This window comes from Mauremys mutica, chromosome 7 (genome assembly GCF_020497125.1).
Source record: "Mauremys mutica isolate MM-2020 ecotype Southern chromosome 7, ASM2049712v1, whole genome shotgun sequence".
NCBI classification, from domain to species: domain Eukaryota; kingdom Metazoa; phylum Chordata; order Testudines; family Geoemydidae; genus Mauremys; species Mauremys mutica.
This window is the reverse complement of record NC_059078.1, coordinates 17496323-17514926: the sequence shown is the minus strand read 5'-3', so window position 1 is coordinate 17514926 and position 18604 is coordinate 17496323. Positions and strand designations below refer to the sequence as shown.

General features: G+C 42.9%; 1 protein-coding gene across 1 annotated transcript in view; it reads left to right on the top strand.

The window, feature by feature from the left end:
* OXTR (oxytocin receptor) overlaps nucleotides 1-18604 on the top strand; it is a 60673-nt gene that overhangs the window by 14885 nt on the left and 27184 nt on the right. The window lies entirely within an intron of this gene.

The following is an 18604-nucleotide window of genomic DNA, read 5'->3' as shown; positions in this document are numbered from 1 at the left end:
CTGTTTTACAGATAGGGAAACTGAGGCAGGGCAGTTACAAAATTTCTTCTAGACCAGAGAGGTAATGTAGTGACAGAGCTTTGTTAACATCTCTGGAGACCAGTAGGAGCACATCTCTATATAATTATGATTATGCAATACTGATAGCCAACATTCATGTCACGATGACAATACACAATATGTAGTATTCTAAACTCAAGAAAATATAGCAATGCTTTGCTTTTCTATTCAGCCGTCCAAACATGGCTCTTAAAGTTCTTTGCAAACATTTATGAGTTAGAGCTCTCTATGCCCTTGAATGGTTGGGAAATATTATTACCCTCATCTTCTGAGGTTCTGAGCATTCTGGCTCCCATTAAATCAGACCATTTAATGAGGTATCTAAACAGGAATTTGGATGCTTAAATTTAGGCACCCGACTTTCTAAATCTTGGCCTAAGTGACTTACATGGACAGTCCAAGGCAGGAATAATTAGGCAACCCCTGACCCCCCGGTCATGTGTCTTAAGCACAATCATCCTTCCTCCCCTCTAAGCAACCATGTAATTGAAAACAGCTGTTCATATAATTCAAGACTGTGGTAAAGTGGTCATCATGGGGTAAGAGGTTTACCAGAGTACTAGCGGACAGAGCCGTGTTCTAACCCTCCCTTACTTGCTGTTTTGTTAGGGTGAGTTTTCCCCCACTCAGTTTGCTATGATGCAGTTAAATAAAGCAGCTAGTTTCCCATTCTGCAGTCCTGTGAAGAAAGTGTTATTTCTGTTGCACCAAACGGGCCATTTACAATAAAGAGCATAACTCCTTCCTTATGTTCTGCTGCATTGAAAACCACAAGTGATTTATTACCAACACCCTCTTGATGGAATTTCTGGGCTTGCTTCAGCTGATTTTCTGGACACACATGCCACTGTGATGCTGGCAGACCAGGTGCCAGCTCATGCCTAGGTCCCCATGTGTCATTTGAACACTGATAAATATAGTGCTGGAATCAGTCGGGATCACCTGTGTATTAGTATTAGTGTTAGACTTTTTTGAATGCTTGTGAGTTGCGCATGTATTAATATCATAACATCTATATCCCATATTGTAAGGTAATATTTGAGCAGTTATATTGTGAACTTCTGTGACTGTAAATCACCGACAGGAGAAAGACATTAATTAGTGTGAAGGGCTGGTCTCCAACAGAAGATGTTATGCCCTTCCCATTAGGAAAGGTCATTTGACACCAGATGGAGTATTGTGGGGTGTTAAAGAAGAAAAAAGGGGTTTGTTTGTTTGTTCTGCTGCCCCCTGCCACTTGCCTGTGAAGATGAGTCATGCAAGTGAATTCCTCCCATCAACTGAGTTTGCAGATCAGAGCACATGGCAGGAGAGGGATAAAAACCCCAAACAAAAGGAACTTGGGATCTCTATGCTGCTTGGACTCGAGGGGTCATTGCAGGTAAGAATTAAGGCTAAACTGTGTGTGTGATGCTTACACAGCTTGGACTGTGCTACAAGTAGAGCTATTTGTTTTCCACTTTCATGATCACTAAGTTCACTTCCATGTTCTTGTAAGACCCATGCCCAGAGAAGATGAAGAACGGAATTCTGTTCCTGCTGTTGGGGAGAAGTGAAAAAGCCAGCTCAACCAGCGTTGTTTATATCTTGTTTACCCACAGTTTCACCTTCTAAGTTTGGTAGTTTTGGTTGGTATCTGCTTAAGTTTTGATGTGTAAAGTAGATAATAATTATTCTTACTGTCTAAAGAAAGGGCACAAGAACTGTGCAGGATTTGCCTTGGGTCAGGGGTCACCATGGGTGGACTAGAAATGGCATTTAAGTGGCTAGTGAAGCTTGGATCCAGCAGAAAGAGGGAGGCAGAAAGTACTCTGTTCTGCAGACCCATTCTTGTCCTGGGGTTCTCAATCTGGAGATCATCATTCCTATGTGGAGGAATCTGAGGGAGGAGGTGCCGATAGTGATATAGTTTTCTCCAAGACCAAACCAGCAGTATCAGTAAAGCAGCAGTGACTCCTTGGAGAGCCCCGACTGGACTGGCAGTGGAGCAGAGATGACTGCACATAGACTGGATTAGCTCAGTAATGAAAGAGCAGAGCTGACTCCCTGGTGAAGATCAACCGATCTGTCGGTGGTGGAGTTTGTGCTGATTTCACAGTGCCCCGATCCACGCAGCTAGTGCAAGCAGAGTTGAACCACTGAACTGCACATTGGAGTGGATGGCTGCATCCCAGAGTGGGACCTGGCTGAGCAGTTATCTCAGGGCCAGTGCAGACCAGCAGAGGAGAACCTCTCCTTGATGCCACGTGGATACCACTCAGCATGACTTGACCTGTGAGTGGGGTTTTTGGTGGGTGGGGTTTCTGGTGACACAAGCTTCTCCATCAGCTCAATGTTTATTGCTGCAGACAGGGAAGGATTGCTCAAACTCCTAATGTGTTAATTTTGGATTGCTCCAGTTCAAATATGAATATATATTTAGATAGGGAATTTTCATGTTTCCTTTGCCTGTGTTCCCCTCTTTCCCCAAATAAAAGTTTTCTTGTGTCCCATGGTCCCAAAGGACTTCAGGCTTGTGAGTGGGACCAGGGAAGTGTCATTTCATTTCCCAGAGACAGAAATAGGAGCACAGCTCTGGGTGGGGGCTTAAGTCATTTTATTTATTTTCAAGAGGTAGTCCTAGAAACTTTGCCCCCTACCCGGGTTGTGGTCTTTGGCAGCAGAAGGATGATGTTTTTGAAAAGAAGAAGTGGGGAAAAACATTTCCAGTGATCATCTAATTTAGGAAAACCAAAACAGGTTGGTTGGACTAAGAAGCTCCCTACTATAGAGAACATCAAGGACCAACATCCTCTTTTTACCGCTTATAAGGTTGCCTTCTATTCTCTTCCACCTTCTTTTGTGCTAATCATCATAATCATGGCAATCTAGCCATACAACACAATGGGACCCTGCAAATAGAGGGCTGTGCTTTGCTGTAGCTGACTCTGCATGAAGGGGAAATGGCATGCAGGGATGTTTGTAAACCACATCAGCAAAATTTTCAGCATGGCTGGCAGACTCATTTTCATCCCTTCCCCTCCAAAATAATGCAGGGGCAAGTTTATTAGAGGAATATGGTTTTGAGTCATAGTTCACCTGACTGCGGGTAGAATTTTTGGGAGGCGGTGTGTTCTAATGCATAGACCACTTGTCTGGGACTCAGGAGATATGGGTTCTATTACTGGCTCTGCTGCTAAATGGCTTTGGGTAAGTCAGTGCCTCACTCAGTGATTCAGTTTCCTCATCTGTAAAATGGGGATAAGGATACCTCCGTCCTTTGCCAAGTGCTTTGAGTGTTTGGATAACAAGGACTATAAAAGAGCTAGGTGTTATTTATTAATTTAAAAACAACTCCATTGGTTCTTCCCCAGAATACGCTTAAACCCATTAGCTAAGCTCACTGGGACCCTGGCATTTGCTGATTTCCCCACCTCCAACCTCTTTAGTATACTTCATTGAGCTCATCTGTCTCTATCAGTGCAATGGTTATTCCTCTGAAGAGTGGCTATTCTGCTATCCTTTCAACAGCGAATGCCACATTGGAGTCTTCTAAGAGAAACGGTGGAAGTCCCAATGCTTGAGCCATTGAAATCTCAGCCAAACAAAAGGGCTTTCAAATATATGGTAAGATTTTCAATGAGCTCCAGTGCTCAGCACCCACAATCAAGGTTAGATCTTCAAAAGTAGAGCAGGTAGACGTGTTTCGAAGGACACTGTTTGTTTGTTTGGCAAAAATAATTGCCTTTTTTCAAAGTAATGTTTTGGGTGAAAAATTGTTGATGTTATCAAAATGTTTCATTTTTTCAGAACATTTCCTCTGGCAGTTTTACTGGGCCACACAGAGCCTGGCATTGTACAAGTGAAATAATTCAGAGATTTATTGGCTGCATCCCGACCGTCTGGGTATCTGCACAGTCTGACTCAACACCACTAAAGTATCAATCCAAGCCTGAATGAAGTCTTATGTAAAACCTGTTCTTTAGCATGTGGGTTTCATTTTGTTCGTGGCAAAGCCATAATCAAGAACACAGCGGGGAACTTTCCAATTACCTGTTTTCTCCTCTCTTGTTTAAATAGCTAGTCAATTAAAGAGTTTGGGGAAGGACAGAATGTCGATACTGTACATGTGGCAGCTGGTGTAGCTTCAATACATCATTTTAGTAAGAGAAGCTTTAAAACCATGTTGCCAACATTTTCCGCTCTATTCGCAGTTAGTTAGGCCTAGAGAGCTCACCTTCAGATCTCCCGTTTGGTTTATAGATTAGGATTTTCACAGCTCACATCTTGTCCTGAGCAGTTTGTTTCAGATTTCCATTTCCCCGGATACCTTTAACAATTTAACTGTAAGAATTTCTCAGATTTTTATAAAATAATGTCCAGTGAATCCCTTTCCCAAGGGGTTTCACGAGGGGCTAGATCTGCTGTTGCCTTCCTAATGCTCTTTCTGTTCCATGTAGTTCTTGACTTGCATTTGGTAACTTGGAATCTTGATTGTCAAGATGACCACCATGTGTGCAAGTAAGGAAAAGAAGGAAGCCTATGAGCAGGAGAGGATGGTGGGGACTGTGCAGGAGGAAGGAAGTTTGAAGAAGAAGAGGATTGTGAAAGAGGGAAGCATGGGGGAGCTTTAGCAAGATGGGTCTGGGAATGTTTGGGATGAACAGTGTTTGGGGTGGATGTACTGCCAGGCTTGGGAGAGGTCTGGAGTTCAGTGGAATGAGAATAATCTATCCAGGGCTTCCTCATTGGCCTTATCCATCTCTGGACTTATTTTCAGAGAAGGATCTATACAGTTTACGCTGCATTTTCCAACAAGATCACTTCCGCATGGCCAGCAGAGTGACTGAGGCTCAGGCCTTAAGGATTTATGCAAATGAAATAGGTTTTATCCCAAAAGCCCATGTTAAATTTCTTGATGTGCCCTTGAATTCTTTCAGTTACAGATGGGTTGGCAGCCTGTTGAATATGGGCTGTGGTGTGAATGCAGCTGCGGCATTGGGGAAGTTTATCAATACACACATACCCAGGAGGGTAGCAAGAGGGTTTAGGAAAGATCTGCCCCACTCTGCAGCAGCGTATACTCAGCAGGTATGTCTAACTTCCAGCTCAGGCAACCATACCCATGCTAGCGCCAGTTGAGCTAGGGAGCTGAAAGCAGAAGCGTAGCTGTGGTGACATAAGTGGTAGGACGGGCTAGTCCATGTGTACAAACCTGTCTGAAGTCCTAGGTGCAGAGCTGAGGTGGCAAGCCCCCTCCATCACTCAGGAATTGTTCACTATCTTGTAGGATTGGTCCCAAATATGACATGTGACTCTCCTGCCAGTGTCACTCACATGTGGTATTTGCTTTCTGATTCTGTCCCCCTGGATGAGAGAGAGAATAAACCACATGTAACTAGAACTGGGGGACATATTTTTGGATTAATTGTTTATTTGATGAAAAATGCAGCTTGGGTCAACCTAAAACTATTCATGAAATGGACATGATTACGTTTGACCATTCATAAAATGGCCAGAAGAGGAGGAGGAGGAGGTGGTAGTGGTGCTGCTGCTGGGGCTGCTGCTTCCTCCTCTCCCATAACCCCCAGTGATTACAGCACTCACTTGGGATGAAGCAAACTGAGGTTCAATTCTCCACTCTAGGATAGACCCAACACAGACTTTTTTGAGCTCCTGAAAATTCTGAAAAATTTCAGATTCAGTTTGACCCAAACCAAATTCTTTTTTTGCAATTATTCGGGACAGCCACCAAACCACTAGGTCCACACATGACAGCTGTTCGTCACATTGCTTAGTGCACGGCACAAAGGTGCTCTGGTACTATCGTGAGGTGGTGGGTGTAAGAACCTATGGAGAATGGAACAGAATGGGGGGAAACGTTTATAAGAGTAGCTGTGAAGCAGTTCAGCCTGCCCGCTGCTGTTCCCTCACTCTGCCGCCACACTGTAGCTCCCCCTCAGTGCATTATGAGCAGAAAGGAAGTGAATAGGACATTCCCTACTTCTCAACTCCCAAGGAGCACTCTTTGCCCTGATGCATAAGCAAGGCCTTCTGTTGTTTTTCTCTTGCTGCTCCACCTCAGAGCACTCCTTGGTTGGCTCTTCAGAAACCCAGAGGGCACATTGCTGAGATGCTGCTTTTGAAGGCATTCCGTTTCTACCAGCTGCTTCTAGCTGATTGCAGATATGGGGACAAATCCGACCCTTTAGGGGCAGGAACTGGCTGCCTTATCTGTGTCATTATGTTCTCCTGTTTGAATATATATTGCCAGCTTTCTACCATGGATAGCAGCTTCTGTGTCAGTTTTAAAGATTATTTGTTCCTATGGTGCCATGAGGTGAATTGTGTAATGGCAAACAAGCTCTGTAGTCCCTTGATAGGATTGGCCTCCCAGTCACAGTAAACTCACTTTTTGCTTCATCACTCTGTAGGCGAACAGCAAGCCAATACCTCTCAGCCTTCATGATTTCTGTTTGAGACTGACCAGAGCAAAACAAGGTAGAAGGGGACCTCTGAGAGAGCACACGCAGTGTGTGTGCCTTCAGCAGTCTTCATGGAGCTGACTGCAAAATGGCAGCTGCCTCCAGCCAAACAGCTAACCTCTAGTAATATCAAATTGCAGTGTATGAAATAAAATCATAAGGGTTACATAGCTATAGATGCTACAGTCAGCCATAATGGCAAGGCTTGGTACTCAGCAATCCTGCCACTAAGCTGAAAAGACTATCAGTTCATATCCTACTCTAGGACTTGGTACAGAAACTTAAGGCACCGTAGTTGAGCTCTTACAATGCAGAAAATTTGGTACTTATTCCTACTGTTTAGTGTCTATCTTTTAGCTAGTTCAGGGGTAGTCAACCTATGGCACGAGTGCCGAAGGCGGCACGCAAGCTGATTTTCAGTGGCACTCACACTGCCTGGGTCCTGGCCACCAGTCCGGGGGGCTCTGCATTTTAATTTAATTTTAAATTAAGCTTCTTAAACATTTTTAAAACCTTATTTACTTTACATACAACAATAGTTTAGTTATATATTATAGACTTATAGAAAGAGACCTTCTAAAAATGTTAAAATGTATGACTGGCACGCGGAGCCTTAAATTAAAGTGAATAAATGAAGACTCGGCACACCACTTCTGAAAGGTTACCTACCCCTGGGCTAGTTTCTAGTCCATGACACTGCTTTATTCCATGAGTAGAAGTGATGCTGAGTCGCATCGACCAAGCTACTGAGGTTAAAACTTGCACTATTCATTGAGCTAGTCACAGGGTATTTCTCCGCATTCAGTTTTTAATTAGTGCCCTTCAAGTTTCCATTCCCCTAAGAAGCATCTACTTATGAGTATGATGCCTGGGCATCTTTTAGGCTGAGCTGATCAGCCTGTTTCTGGTGGGTGTTCTTTACATGGAAGAATTTCTCTTCTCTGAGGTTTGAGCTCCCAACCATTTTCTGTTTACCCATCACCACTAATGATCACAGATTTTCAGTATACAGGAGGCAGCAGAGAAAATGAGGCATTTAAGGAAGCATGGTCTGGTGGTTAGAACAAAGGATTAGGAAGCTGGTATCATGGATTCTATTCCTTTATCTGACACTGTCTCACTGTGTGACATTTGAAAAGTCATTTCCTGTCTCCGGGATGGATTCTGCACAACCTCACCACATTCCTGCACAACCTCGGGTGTGTAGTAGGGATGCATTCTTGCCCTGGCACTGGTCTGTTGAGCTATCCACTGGATATTAGGACTTGCTGCTCCACATGCCAGAACCAGGGTTGGTCAAGAAGTGTTTGCTGATCATACCACCTTACTTACGGGAAAGTCAGAGAATTTCAGCCCCCACCCCCAAGGTCTCCAAGAGGTCTCCTGTACTATGGGTTTGAATATCTCATGGCAGAAGACCAAGGTCCAGAATTTTGGAGATGGGCCACCAGAGCCCCCAGTGCAGATAGGATCAAGTACCATGAAGAGTGTTGATGAGTTCATCTACCTAAGCTGCAAGCAGAGTTCAAATAATCATAGCAAACCAGATGTCTTGCCTCTTCCTACATGAAGTCCAGGTCTTGCCTATGGATGCAAAAATGTCTTTGCACTGAGACAAAGTTCAGGATCTATCAAATTGCCATATGGACCAGAAACCTGAACCCTCCCACAGGCAGACTTGGAAAACCTAGAGGCATTCCACATGCACAGTCAACACCAACTCCTGAGCATAAAGTGGTTTGACTTTGTGCAAAATGTCACAATCTTGCAAAGATGTCGCCTCCCTTCAGTTGCTCACTATGTCCAAAAGCAGGATGGACAAAAGCACCCCAGCAAACCATGTTCTCACACTCTCCATTAATGCATGAAGGGGTGCATGCCCTGATCCTACTTGGCACTGCCTGTGGGGCCACCTCAGAGATTCATGGATTCATAGGACTGAATCCGATCTCGGAACTTCGCTGCACAATGCCTGGTGTGATGCAATCACCCGTGGTCACTCTGGCTGCTGCAATGGTTCTTAGACTGTCTCTGTGTGTGTGGGTGTGGGTGTGTGTTCTCTTTGCTTGGCCTGTACACTGGAAAAGCTTCCATGCCTTGTAGGGAGAGAATTCACTCAGCACTGCATATAGCCACCCTAAGGGGATCTATGGAAGGTTCTTTGTAAGCTCTGATGTGGGGTGTACTGAGGGCAGGGCTCAAAGAACAGGGAAAAGACATGCACATAGCACTTCAGGGCATTCCTGATACCCATCCAGACACCCACCTAGCGAGGCTGTAACTTGGCCATCCTGTGTTGTTTAAATTATGTCAGGGCCTGATCTGGCTTCCTGAGTAGCTCAGAATCCAGGAGATGTAAAGCCACCTTAGATCCCATTCTGCTTGGTCTGAGAGTTCTGTGCTGCACCTCTTGGAGGTACAGCACAGAATTTCACCCTCCGTGCCTAGTGTCCTCATTTATGAAATGCAAATACTTAACCAGCTTTTCAGAATGCTTTGAGATCCTGGAATGAAAAGTATCTGTCTAAGCATTTATTATTGAAACAATTTACCAAGAGTCTGTTGTGTTACTGTCATTTGGTGCATCAATCTGGCATTTTGCATGTCTTGTAACTTTGGTACAAGCACATGATTCAAATGCTCTTTCATTGTGTTTTTGACGGTCATGATTCTTGCTTTTATCCCAGAGAAGCACTGCCTTTTGGACACATGGCTACATAGGTAGCTGAACTCTGAACATTGCAACAACCTTGAGAAGAGTCCTGTCAACCTGGTTCCTGGATTTGTAGTCCAGAGGGGATTTATTTACATCGAAAGTTAAAAATATTGGATTTTCTTTGTTGTTCAGTCTGAGGCAAAGCTAAGTAGTTGGCCTTGTGCCCTCTGATTGGTGGTGATCAGAGCCTGAGTAGATCTTGCCAATCGGAGTTGCCCCATTTCGCTGGGGACTCGGTGAATATGGGGCAAATGCATTGCATATTATCATACCTGCCATTCAAAGTGGATCCAGACCTGCGAAGAGCTGAGCAACCTTGGCTCCCAAGAGTTACATGGCATCTAATAGGATGTACCAATGGCCAATGGGTAACAACTCTTCCAGAGAAGGAAGATTCCCCCTTGGAGAGCTCCTCCCTACTGTATAACATGCCTTGTACATTCAACTGTACAAATCAGGCCTTGAATCTTCAGGTGCCAGCATGTTATGAATGATTTTTTTAATGAAAACTCAAACATTATAATGCTGACAGACATCATGAAACAAGCTCTCGAGCCTTTTGTTTTAGAAAATAAATTATATTCCAGAGGCTTTTTCCTCCTTTCAGTGGCAAATACATCAGATTGCTAATGTTTGGCAATGTTCGGTCCCAGAAATGAATTTGCATGAAAAGATGAAGTTAGGGTATCCATTTTCTAACATCTCTGATCGGGAGGCGTCTACTTGGTTATGGAGAATTAAAATGTAGTTGAAAACAAGCTCAAGAGCCAGGCTAATGCCGGAATTGGAGCATTAAGATGATAAAGTGATTACTCAGTGTAATAGAATAGAGACAGGAACAACTATACAACATTAAATACAGACATAAATCAATGTGCTTTGTGGGTATGCTCACTAGGTTCATTTTTCACATTGCATATTAGTAAAATCACAGTTCAAAGCTCCAAATATTGCTGTCTTTATTGGAGATGAAGATTGTGCATTAATTTGGCTCATCTGCTACGAGCCGCCTCGCTCATATCTACGCAGCACTGCATTCAAAAAGCACTTTGAGGTCTTAATGGGTGTGCGTTCTAATAATTATTATGAAATTACTCCTCTAGTAGAATTAGGTGGCTCCTCATATTTAATGAGTCTGCACTAGCTTCAGATGTCTTGTGAAAGCTTGAGATTGATAGATGTCACCTCCTCCCATGCATAATGGCTTAAAATATAGTGGAAAACTATCTAAGACATTCAGAATTCATGTTTTAAGCATGACTGAAACACGTGGTGTGTGTTGGAGTGAGAGAAAAGCCACATTTAAAACAGGACACTGGGGGCTCACTATTCTGTGCCATAAGTGAGCTTAATGAGCACAGAGAAGTAGAAGCCTTGGTACGTTTACTAAGATTTAGTAAGCCAGGTTGTTTTTTTCCTAATGGGCAGTGAGTCAAAGCCAGAACAATTTACATGAATAAATGAGTCTGATGTTTCCAAGTATCAGGAACATTAACATGATAAAATTGGGGCTTGATCTTCATCCCTTACTGTGGTTTCCTGTGTGGCCCCGGAATGGATCAACAGAACCTTAAATCAGTGCTGACCGTGTTGCTGAAGGTTTCTCCCAGGGAGTGGAATTGTCAGCTGAGGTAGAGCTGCAGTCAGTTTTACACCACACCAAACCCTCTCTGGCATAGGGGCTGTGTTTGGGGCAGGTAAGAGGTAGGACACAGCTAGATAGCTGATACTTTGGCAGCACAACAGTCCCCGTGGCATTGTTTCAACAGCAGAATCTAGAGCACCCCTTAGGCTGTTATGAATAACACTGGGCTGTTTAAGTTTTCAGCAGCTCAAGGTGACTTAGTGCCATTTTCCCTTATCCCCACTCCTCAGCTCTGCTGAGCATCTGATCCTAGAAGGACAAAGGCTTAGAAAAAGGCTGTGTGGTTTTGATGGCTGATGTAAAATGAGTTGATGGGCCTCATTCCAGTTTCTAAGATAGTTTTTGTAATAAAAATGCTATCACCCCATTAGCTCCAGCTGGCAGTGTCTGTCTTATTGGCAAGCCCAGCAGGACACCAATGAATCAGTGAGAATAGAGAGTAGCTTACCTATTCGTTCCTAGAGACAATTCCTCTAGAACATGTTTGGAGCTGACTGGCGAGCTCCATTCCGTCATGGCTGAGTCAATATGTAATTTGAGAAATAATTAGGGTAGCAAGAAAGAACCGCCTGCCCCCCAGCTAAAAAGTGTCAGGTATCCCTTGGAACAAACAAATAATAAGGAAAAGCAAATACAGCTCTTATAGTGCTTATCTAGGGCCAGATGTGATACCCTTAGTCACACTGAGATTTGAGAAGTATCCTTCCTCATGAATAGCCCATTGATTTCAGTGGGACTACTTGAGAAGAGCTACTACCCAGCATGAGGAAGACTATTAGAATCTGCTTTGTAGAGAGAGACAAAGCACAAAGTGGTCTTTGGCAAGTGGTGTTACTTGGCTGCAAAATGGTGTGCCTTGTTTTCTCATTTGTACCAGTATAACTGCTCTGACTTCAGTGGAGTTACTCCTGATTGACACTCACATGTCTTGCTTCTATAAGGCATGTTGCAAATTCTTTCTCATGGCCCTTTAACCACAAATGGATTTAGGGCCTACCTGGGGTTCTATGTCCTAGTGCAATGACCTTCCATCAGCTGCCTGCAGCTTCTTGCCCTTTGTCGTCTATAATCTTTACACACCTGCCTCAGGCCTACTTTAAATTATTTCCTTTTTCTCCCAGGGTGGTTTTATCCATCTGCAGGAAGAAAAATCCTTTCATGCCATAATTAATTTAGCCATGCAATGGCCCAGCAGGCCATTAAAACAAAATGAGCAAATATAAACACAAAAAGAAATCCCCAAGCCCCTAGATTGGTGCCAGGTGAGAAGAAAGGAGATATTGTTCTGGGAGTAGTGGGACAGGAATAACAGAAATAATGCATGATGGGGCAAACAATTTGTACTTCTTCCCATAACAACATCATGGTCGTTGAAATGCAGCTTCCAGAGATTTGTATAAAAGTCTTAGAGGGAATTTCTGTTAGAGTCTTCGTCAAAAGGCAAAGGCATCTCATTGGAAGCAACAGGAAATGCCATGATGAGCTCATTTCTGTACCTTTTGTGAGGTTTCATTTGGACAACAGGTCCTCAGTGAGAGAACCATTCATCCCAAGAAAGTAGGTTATATTCTAAAGCCATCCGATATGGGGATCATACAATGTAGTAGATGTACTCTGTATGATTAAAAGACTGATGAGGGTTGCTGGGTATCATTCTAATCTTGTTTTTGGCCTCTATAGATATTAGTGTTTTGAAAGAAATAATCAGGAATTCATTTTTATTTTGCCATAGTTAGCTATTTTTCCAACAGGGAGAAAAGTGTGTTTGCAGTTGAATGGATGGATTGAAGTTGTTATAGGTTTTTCTAATAAAGAGTCTCTTTTTGAAATGGAACCTCATTGACTATCACATTCTTGTCTTTGTTTTGATGTTCTACTAAAACATTCCCTCAGTTGAACAATGGAACCTTAAACCAGTGCTATACAATAGCAGTCATATTTCATGGTTGGTTCAGGGCTGAACAGGCTGAAAATAGTTTAATTTCCTCAAATTTTCAGAAAATCAGTGTAGGGTAAGGCGGATTGAAAATTTCTATAAAAATTTTTTTTGACAGAAAATTGGGGGCTTGACTAAATAAAAATGTTAAAGGAAGTGTACGCTTTCTCAAAAAAAGTTTGACTTGTAACTGGAAACCCAAGAATCTTCAACTGGCCAAAAATTCAATTTTTGGTGGTTTACATTCTTTTTAACCAAAAGTCAACATATTCGGGGGGAAACCCCTCTGATGAGATCTAATGGGCCTCAGTATAAATCAAATCCTAACACAACTTTGATTTGAGGCTGAATTGCAATCTGTGCCAAAACTAGGTGTCTTTTCACATAATCGGTATCTGAGGCCAGGTTCTGGGAGACTTCAGTCAGGGTTTTGCTTTGTCCAATCCCACAGCATCTTACCTTGCCACTTGCCATCCAGGAGTGAGCTGACCCCTGTTCTCGGACAGACACCAGATCAGGATCCCATTTCAACCAGTTGGTAAGATACCTTCTTAAATGCTTGTGGTGCTGACATATTTATGAGGAAATATCCATTCTGTAAAAGAGGAATTTGTCTCATTGTTCCAATGTCTTCATATATTTTTAGCTGCCATTAGTGCTGCTTTAATTCCAGTTTGTAGAGGAAGGTCCAGATATCAGTTCTGTGTTGTTTAATGCACAGAGGTACCGGGATTGCCATGAATCCTACCCTATTATCTCTTTTATAGCACTGAGTATTTTCTCCCAAATTTCATAGATAATTTCATGCTACCAAGTGCATTTCTGCACCTCTAGCATACTCTTTTTCTAATGCAGACAGAAAGGAGTCAGAATAGCAGCAAACACACTAGAATAGAATGCTCTGACCTGTTAAAGGGAGTTCAGCTGGGGTGAGTGATACCCCTCAGAGCAGTCTTCAGACGAAATTTGGAGTATGCATTGGTTTAAAAGGTACTTGATTTTCATGTTAGGCTAATATTACTCAGAATATAGAATCACTTTAAAGCTAGTAAAAACAGTGCTGCATCAGGTTTGTTTTTTGACTTCCTATAAATGTTGGAAGGTCCAAAGATCAGATTCTAACGTGTTGAAGTCAATTGTAAAACTCCCACTGATTTCCTGGGCAAATCACTTAGGCCTGAGAGGATTTGGGCCTTAATCTCTGTGCAAAGGCAGTAATAGTACTTCCACCTCACAAGTGTGTGGAGAGGGCAAACACCTTACAGATCGTGAGATGCTCAGATACCATGGTGCTGGTGGCCATCTAAGTACCTTAAATAGCTAAAAGGGACATGGTTATAATGTGTCACAGCTTAGAGCAGGTGTCTTGGGGATGTATGGAAAAGTGGTGGAAAGCCTGATTTGTGCCTTTAGGTGTGCTAAGTGCTGCTCCAGTGCCCCGGAGAATCAGGCAAGTCTTTGACTTCTGATAAATATTATAGTAAAGATACATTATGGAATTAATTTAATCAGTTCCCTCTGATAGGAGGGAAGAATTTAGCCTTGACAAGAAAACTCTTGTAACCGAACATTAAGATTTCTGCTACATCTCTGCCTACAAGGATAGTCTGCAGATGCTAGATGCAAAGCTGCAAGGCTGAGCGTTAATATATATTTGAATTTTGATTTACTACCATTGCTGGTAGATTTCTGTGCAATTACAGTCCTCTAAAATGTTATAAATGCACCATTTCTTCCAAAATGATGCCTGGACCAAGTCCTGCAGTCTTTACAAAGCGCCTGCTTAAGCAAAAAAATTCCCTATTGTAGTAAAGAATGACAGCAGCCAATGGGTATTTTTGTGTCAGTAATGGCTGGTTTGTTCGTACTCTGTTGTGTAATGGTAATGCCCTTTTGGAAGGTGGGCTGCACATCAGTTGTATAAAGGAAGCATTGAACTCTGAGGAGTATCACGTGAAGGAGGCAGATTAAGCCAAAAGGGAAATTTTTGATGCTGGCATCATAATGAAACATTCATGCTGAACACAATGTGTCACTATCAGATTAGCCACCCCTTTGCTTGCTAATCACCATGCAGCACTGCCAATGGGGTAATCACTCAATTCATTTTTAGCACCATTGGAATTTACAGATATTTGACCCAAGCCTGTCCCTTGACTGCACCTGCAATCATGACACATGCAAGGTGTACTATTATTTACGCATTTTGCCATGCAAGTAAGAAATGTTTCTAATTAAGTTTCTAATCAGTCTGATCCCTTCTAACCTTTCAAAGCTGGCACATAATTCTGGCTTTTGCTTACCTTCCTTTAGAATGTTTGAGCCACAGTGAGGAGAAAAAGTAACACAGAATGTAAAATTATTGTTTATTATTTGTATTTCTGAAACAGCTAGGAACCCTAATCATGGCCCAGGACCACACTGTACAAACACAGGAAAAAAAGACAGTTCCTGCCCCAAAAGTTTACATTATACTCATTAGTCCATATTGTATTAGTTCCATAATAAAATTCTTTTTTTGTTGTGATGGAAATGGTTCTGTCAAACAAACCCAGCTTCCAATTTTGGAGCTGCTTTTCCTACTGTACAACTTGCTTGACACTAAAACCCTTTAAGATGCCCACATCACTCATAGATTTAAAAACAAAACACCTTGCTGGCACTCTGGGTGGGAATTCTGTCCATTTGCACAAGGAGTAAAAATCTCAAAAGTGCCTAAGTGATTTAGCAGTGACCTGGACACTAAATCCTATTCACTTTCAGTGGGATTAAGGCTCCTAATCACCTAAGTCTCTTTTGAAAATGGGCCTGACATTCTGAAGTCACCCACGCCCTTTTGAAAATTTTACCCAAGGTATTTTTAATAACAGAAATGCACATTTTTTTCCCCAATAAAGTAAATCGATTTTCCTTTCGAGTGTAGAGTTATACCCAGGATAGTCACTAATGACCATAAATTATCCTCTGATGCCTGTTGTCACGGGTCAGGGCTCGCTGCACCTTTAACCCCACTCTAGTGCTCTCCAAGTGCACCTGCTTGGTGTGACAGGCTCTGCAGCCTCACTCCTTTCAGGGTGGAATCCCACGATTCTCCAACCCTCAGACCAGGTCCTGGCGGACAGTTCTCTGTAAAGCAGGGGTTCCCAAACTTTTGTACTGGTAACCCCTTTCACATGGCAAGCCTCTGAGTGCGACCCCCCTTATAAATTAAAGCACTTTTAAATATATTTAACACCATTATAAATGCGGGAGGCAAAACAGGGTTTGGGGTGGAGGTTGACAGCTCGCAACCCCCCATGTAATAACCTCGCGACCCCCTGAGGGGTCCCGACCCCCAGTTTGAGAACCCCTTCTGTAAAGTAACTGATTTCTCAGCAGGCCTGATGAGGTTTGAGCCTGCATATCTTCCTTCTGGGAGCTGTGATCAGTATGTGAACAAAACAAAGCGTTTAATCTCACCAATAAAAACAAAACACAAGAGCGAAGGGTTTTTAACACAGCAAGCAGTCAACATGCATGTCCATCTTACCTATTGCTTAGTTAGGCCTTGCTTATCCAGACACCCTCACACTGTCAGAGACTGGGTTTAATCTGCTTTCTCCCAGGCTCGCTCTCTCGCTCTTCAAGGGCGGCAGGGGCAGACATTTTATTAGACCCGTTTTATTATTTTTGTCTGCCTTGGTTCTCTTGAACCTGGTGAAACCGGTTTATGTGGCCCCCCGGGAGTTGGCAATAGACTTCAAAGCAGCTGGTTCGCTGCGGCTTGAATTTGCAAATAGTTTAGGTTGACTCCAAACTTCATTTTTTGGCAAATAAACTATTTGTCCAAAAAATTTCACCCATCTCTAGTGGCAACAGAGTCCTAACATGGGAGCTAACTCCAGCATTGTTTATTGTAGATGAAGAGATCTAGCAACAGTGGCGTTGCGATAGTTTGCACCAGTTGAGGATCTGCCCCAGAGACTGACTCTCTGGGAGGCTCCAGCTAGCTCAGAAAGGAAGTCAGTGCAATGCATAACGGGAAAATACACTCATCTGGCTTTCTGTCAGAACTACATTTTGCATCACACATTGATCGAAACTTAAAGATTTTTTTCAGCAGTAACAATTAATTGGACCATTCAAATAGTGAGCTGGATGAATTTACCAGATATAACCACTTAATCATGGCTCTGACCCCAGTGAAAATGAGCATGCAAAGTACTGCTGTTTGTGTTGGCAGTGGTTTTAAACCAAAGGTGTGAAATTGCCAGACTGGGGTCGTAGATCCATTGAGATCGGCCGATGGAAGGTGAAGAGTGACTGCAAAGTAATGCCATTACTTCGGCGGCAATTCGGCGGAGAGTCCTTCGGTCGTGGATGGTCTTCGGTGGTATTTCAGAGGCAGGTGCTTTTGTCTTTGGCAGCAAGGTTTATTACCCGCCGCTGAAATACCACCGAAGACCATCCGTGACTGAAGGACTCTCCGCCGAATTGCCGCCGAAGACCAGGAAACAAAATATTGGGACAAATGGCGTCCCGACCGTACTCTGGTCGGGGCGTGGGACAAACTCCTCAAAATCGGGACAGTCCCGATATGTCTGGTCCCCCTAGTTAATGGCGCAGTGGAAAGCACGTGGAGGTTCCAGGGCCTTTACACTAAGACCCCTCGTCTGCTAGAGAGCAGCATTATGGGGCTTTAAAGTGTGCAAGGGATCTTAGTGTAAATGAGAATCTCTAGCCATAGTTAAATACGTTGCTAAATAGAAACCGCTTGGATCTGAACAGGAGTGTCAGGAGCCTAGATCTAACCTTGATCGCTTTCCTTCAGAGGTGCTGCTATGTAGTGAGAGAGTTTTGTCACGTTGTTCGCCATTTGGATACATTCACTAAATCCCTTCAGGGAGGGGGTTATAGCACATTTATTTGCACAAGCGTCAAGAAAGGAAACTCGGCAATTTCATGCAGCTGCCTCTGTGACTTTGATGCTCTGGTTCTCCTTGAGGTATCTGTGTTATCTACCATCACTGTTTAAGCCCCTGGTTTCTTTGTTTCATGGCTGACTGGGTATTCTGCATCCGCGTAGCGGTATAAAACCATTGTCAGGAGAATGTGTACAGTGCAGGTTATTCCTTGTATCTGTTTGCATTTGGTGCTCTTAATTAATTAATGAGCTGGCTGGTTTATCTTTACTTCTGTAATGGATGACAAATTACAGCTTGATTTTCTGCTTCGCTGGTCTGTTCTGCCTTTGCTTGTTTTGTCTTGGTTTTCACCTATGACAGAAACATTATCTATCTGCTTGATTATTTTACAAGCAAGGTGTCAGATTCATCTCTGGTATAATCCCACTGAAGTCAGCAATGAATCTGATTGGCCCAATGGCTTTTCTCTTTACATAAAAAAAAATTGTATACAGCTAGAGTTTGACTACTCTCCATTGCCTTGAATCTTGTGTCATTGTTTACATCTGCACAAAGTGAATGTAAAATAATCACTATAAATGGGATTTGACTCCCACTTTGGATTCACTTTACGTAGATGTAAATGACCGCCATGAGGTGCAAAGCACTGAGAAGCAGGCCCCTTGCTGGATTTTTTTATTATTATGCCTACACTTTATATCTTAGATTCCATTTTTTTGGATAATTGACGTACCTGAGAACAAATAATTTGAGGTTTTATGAAGGACAGTATGGTTGAGAGATTACTATTACATGGCACAGTCTGTTTCAAGGAGAACAGATACCAGACCAGATTCTTAGCTGGTGTAAATCGGCCTGGCTTCACTGAAGTCAAAAGGG